Source organism: Alligator mississippiensis, chromosome 1 (assembly GCF_030867095.1).
Source record: "Alligator mississippiensis isolate rAllMis1 chromosome 1, rAllMis1, whole genome shotgun sequence".
NCBI classification, from domain to species: Eukaryota; Metazoa; Chordata; order Crocodylia; family Alligatoridae; genus Alligator; species Alligator mississippiensis.
Window position 1 is genome coordinate 483,544,682 of NC_081824.1, and position 5,361 is coordinate 483,550,042.

Sequence of the window (5,361 nt, forward strand, 5' to 3'; positions counted from 1 at the left end):
TCTCCATCCTTCCAAGCTTTCAACAGCAGCCCAAGACAGACACTTGTCAGGATGGTTTTCGCAGGGGGCTGGACTCAATGACATGCTGAGATCCCATCCAGCCCTATTTTTCTATGATTCTAAGCTCACGGACAAGGGAAATTCAGGTAATGTAATCTATGTTGGGGGGTTCATATTTTGCCGCATAGGATATTATTAGCTAAGCTGGAGACAATGGGGATTAGCATCAGAACTGTAAAATGAATAAAGAACTGGCTAAAATGGAGATGATGATGGATTGTTCGGAAAAGGAAACTATTGGCTTGGAGGGAAACACCAGCAATGCGATCCTCAAAGCATGGTCTTGGTTCTGATCTTTTTAATTATTGATGTATTTGGCTATTGTTTTCATGAATGCCATTGGCACAGCATGTATGAGTACACTGATGAAATAGGGGAAATAGGTCTGATCTGCATACACTTTGGACAACTTCTTCTGCAAACTCTTAATATTTAACTCAAGCAAGTGTACTATTCATGGAATCAAAAACAACCTTTTTGTCTCAGTTATCTTTACCTGACCAGGGCAAATCAAATGAACCTTAGCTTTTTGCTTGAGAAAAGGTCCAGAAATATCTGAAGAAATGCTGAGAGTGATGATCTGAACGTGTGAGCAAGAGGCGTGAGAGTGCTGGAGGCTGGACCGTCATTCGCAGCAGGAGTGCGTAGGCAGTTCATCATCTTCACCTCCAGTGCTGTCCCACTGCAAGGTTGAAACAGGCTCTTCAAAGCTGCCTCCGCAATCTCACGCTTTTCCTATTTTTGGAGCCACCCTTGTGGGTTTCAAGGCAAGGACCTCAGAACAGCAAGGGAGTGGGTTGGCGAGAGAGATGTCCTAAATCAGTGGCTCTCAATGTTTCTAAACTCAAGGTCCTCTCGGAAAATTGCCAGCTCTCGGCTTTCATTTGATTTTCGACTGCGGGAAAAACACGGGAGCAATCCTTATGCTGCGAAGAACTTCGGAAAGCCGCAGCGGTCAGAACGCTTGTGACGCTTTGGATTCCTGTTTGAAATTCCCTTATCTTGTGAACACACGTAGGTGTTTGCACACCTCACAGTGCCAACGCTATGCAGCATCCGTGACAGCTTCCGACCACGCTCACGGCACCTCAGGGTGCTGCAGCACCTGCTGGAGAATCACGGGTCTATGATGATCCAAGGTCACGCTTGAAGCTTTTATTCAATATGGATCGGGCCACGTTACTGGGGAGCAAGAAACGAGGTGCCCCGATGTGCTCAGGAGGTCCCAGGGAGGGTGGAGCAAGCTGCACCGGCGCAGGGTATGGCTCTGTGCTGAAAGGCATATATGAAGCGGATTTGGTAGCAGCCTTCACCTCCCCGCAGGGTGGTTGCAAAGAGGATGGAGCTGGGCTGTTCTCAGTGGGGGCAGATGGCAGGACAAGGAGTAATGGGTTCAAGTTGCAGCAAGGGAAATTTTGGTTACTTATATGGATAAACTTTCTCACTGGGAGGGTGGTGAAGCAGTGGAAAAAGTTATCTAGAGAGGTGGTGGAAGCTCCATCTTTGCAGGTGTTTAAGGCCCAGCTCAACAAAGCCTTGGCATGACGACGCAGTTGGGGCTGGTCCTACTTTGAGCAGGGGCTGGACTAGCTGTGGTCTCCTGAGGTCCCTTCAGCCCTCATTTTCTACGATTCCATGATAACGGCTGGCACATTGCTCGGAGGACGTCGATGCTCCTGCCCTTCTGAGGCCAGTCCAGAAGGTAACACCGAAGTCCTATGGCCTACAGCATCCAAAGGTCCAGCAGGTCCCTTGGGATTCCCCTTGGAGCAGCCTGCCCCGATGCTGCTCCAACACCCCACACACCCGAAAGAGCTCTCTGTATTTCATCGTGGCAGAGAAACCTGCCTATTCCCTACTCATTCTTCTACAGGTGTGAATAAATGGCAGCAAAACTGACCTTGTTTCCTGGGACAAAATCAGGGAGTCTGGATTACTGGAAGACCTGACATGCGAGACAGGAACTCTGGCAGCACCAATCTCCAGTCCCGCTGTCGGTTCGGGTTGGCACGCTGTGGCTAGAGGATATCAAACAGAAAAAACAAGCCAGGCAGCTCCAGGCCTGTGTGATCGGATGCAAGACTGTGCAGTGTCGCAGAACGCACGCTGCAAGAGGGCAAGATCGCAGTGGCTTTGTGGACCCCTTGGATGACTTCTGCCCACATCCTGGTCCCAGCTTGGCCTCTCTGCTGCCTAGGGTGCATTCCCCAAAATACAAAAAGCCTATAGAGCCACTCCCCAAAATGCACAAGCCCACCATTTGGCTTTGAATTCCCCACAACTGCTCCTTGCACTTCCTAGCTTTGCGCGTGGCACTGAGCCATGAGTCCCTGCCTCTGCCCTGCCAACAATGCTGCCTTGATGGCTCGCTTATCAAATTTCCCCCTGAGCTTTCTACCATGTCACCCTCACGCACGGAGGGAGCTCCCAGCACAGCCACAAAGCCATATTATCCTCCCAGCATCTCAGAAACACTTAGTCACGACGCACACAAGACAGTCGACAATGACTAGGTCGTTGGCTGCTGTAACTGTGGCTCATCGCAGCAGTCACGCAGTCCTTTTTCTTTCTCTCTTGCATCGGCTCTAATTGGGAGTTATGGGGCAGGTCCCATCCTTGCCTTGGCTGCAAGCAGATCCCTCAGAGGACCTTTTCCGTGCTACTGAAGCACAAACACAAGTGTCAGGTCTGTCTTCTACCCCAAGAACCGTGCTGGAGATTAACCATGCCTGTCAGTTGTGGCACTGCCCCTGCCACGTTCTGCCAGAGCGCCTGGTGTGGACACGGGAACAAACCTGCCACCTCCCACACCGCAGGGGCAAGAGAGCCACAGGCAGACTGGAGGGTGGAAACCCAGCACACGAAAGCCCCCCCAGAGACAGTGCTTGTGTGCTGGGCGAACACACAGCTGCTCTGGTCCGGGCGAGGCTGCTCCCAAGCACAGCCCCGTGGAAGGGATGGGAGGCCACTGCTGCCTGGGAGTGCTGGATTCCCACTGCCAAGCACAGCCCCTGGCCACGGCGGAGCTCCTCTGGCAATGCTCCTCGGGCTCAGTCTACTTCCATGCTCCCATTTGGGTCCCGTGGGTGCAGTCGCACCCTCCCCACCCCTGGACCCGGCCCTTCCCGCTCTGCCCGTCACTCCAGCACCTGCATGGCAGGGACGCGCCTGGCCGCGGGCCGTGGAGCTCTCCCTATTACTCATTTGGGGTCCTTTGACGTCAAGGGTGAGGTCAGGCAGGGCCACGCCTGCCCCTTCCCCGTTCGCACAAACAAAGCGCTATAGATAGCTGTGCAGCAAGTGCTTTTCATTACAGCCCCCCTGCCCGGGGGTGGGGGGGGGGGTGGGAGAGGCTGAGGCCTGGCGGCCGGGCTGTGTTTTCTGTTAGTTGGGGGGAGCTGTGCATTCCTCACGAGCTTCGAGTGTCGCGCACAGCCCCAGGGGGTCCCAGGAATGGGGGAGGGGGACTACGCACATCTGAACATGCCCCCCACGGCCTGCGATGTCCGCGCCAATGGGAAACATCAGCTGCACAGCGAGGCCCACGCGGCACGCAGCGCCAGCCCCTCAGCTCGGCACGCACGAGGCAGCTCCACCTCCCCAGGACGTTGTGTGCACGCGCGCCTCTCCCCTCCTGCGCGCGGACCCGTGGCACCCCCGCAGCTCTCCCGCCGCCCTGCAGACCCCGAAGGGACCCTCGGTGCCGCCGCACCAGTCCCGGCTACCACTGTGGGAACGTGGACATGGCTCTGGCTTCTCCTCCATGTGTCTCTGAGCCAGCGGGGCCGATGCGCCAGCACGACGTGGCTGGTACCCAACTCTGCTTTGCTGCAGCATCGTGAGATCGCGGCTCCACCCCTCCCTCCCGAGCTGGACCGCAGTCAGCTCCATGACGAAGAGCGGCTGGCACAGAGGGAGCCTGACAGGATGGGATTGGTCTCTCCCGGAAAATATTACACGTGGGCACAGCAGATGGAGGAGCGCGCAAGTCACCACGCTGGATTAAATTGCTCACGCTAGTCAGGGCACAGCTGGGCCTCCTGCTACCCGGGTGATCACCATGCAGCACGGGGGCCAACGCTGGCGCAGGCGGCCCTTGTGCTAGCCCGGGGACGGGGCGGGCAGGGCAGGGCAGTAGAGCAGGCAGGGAGGGGGCCCCCGGCCCTGCCACTGACCCCTTGGCCCCAGATCCTGCGGTCTCAGACTCTGCCACTGACCCCGTGACCCCATAACTGACCCCTTGGCCCCAGATCCTGTGACCTCAGACCCTGCCACTGACCCCGTGACCCCATAACTGACCCCTTGGCCCCAGATCCTGTGACCTCAGACCCTGCGATTGACCCCGTGACCCCATAATTGACCCCTTGGCCCTAGACCCTGTAACCCCATGCCCTGCCACTGACCTCTTAGCCCCAGTCCTTGTGACCCCAGACCCTGCCACTGACCCCGTGACCCCATAACTGACCCCTTGGCCCTGGACCCTGTGACTCCTCGTCCTGCCACTGACCCCTTGGCCCCAGACCGTGACCTCAGACCCTGCCACTGACCCTGTGAATCCATAACTGACCCCTCGTCCTGCCACTGACCCCTTGGACCCAAACCCTGTGACCTCAGACCCTGCCACTGACCTCTCAGCCCCAGTCTTTGTGACACCACACCTAATACTGTGACTCCAGACCCTGCCACTGACCCTGTGACCCCATAACTGACCTCTTGGCCCTAGATCCTGTGACCCCATGCCCTGCCACTGACCCCTTGGTCCCATAACTGACCCCTTGGCCCTAGACCCTGTGACCCCACGCCCTGCCACTGAGCTCTCAGCCCCGGTCTCTGTGACCCCACATCTAATACCATGACCCCAGACCCTGCCACTGACCCCTCAGCTCCAGATCCTGTGACCCCAGACCCTGCCACTGACCCCGTGACCCCATAACTGACCCCTTGGCCTTAGACCCTGTGACCCCACGCCCCGCCCCTGACCTCTTAGCCCTGGTCCTTGTGACCCCAGACCCTGCTACTGACCCCATGACCCCATAACTGACCTCTTGGCCCTAGATCCTGTGACCCCAGACCCTGCCACTGACCGCTGAGCCCCGGTCTTTGTCACCCCACGCCCTGCCACTGACCCCTTGGCCCTAGACCCTACGATCCCACGCCCTGCCACTGACCCCAGACCCTGCCACTGACCCCATGACCCCATAACTGACCTCTTGGCCCTAGATCCTGTGACCCCAGACCCTGCCACTGACCCTGTGACCCCATAACTGACCCCTTGGCCCTAGACCCAGCGACCCCACGCCC

The 5,361-nt window shown here is 57.2% G+C and overlaps 1 long non-coding RNA gene across 1 annotated transcript; it reads right to left on the reverse strand.

Moving 5' to 3' along the window:
• Window positions 1-347: 347 nt before the first annotated feature.
• LOC109283904 (uncharacterized) lies at window positions 348-5,006 on the reverse strand. The gene is made up of 2 exons (XR_002091223.2): window positions 1,961-5,006; window positions 348-1,332 (listed from the first exon to the last, which is right to left on the reverse strand). It is a non-coding gene; the product is annotated as an uncharacterized LOC109283904 (long non-coding RNA).
• Window positions 5,007-5,361: the final 355 nt, after the last annotated feature.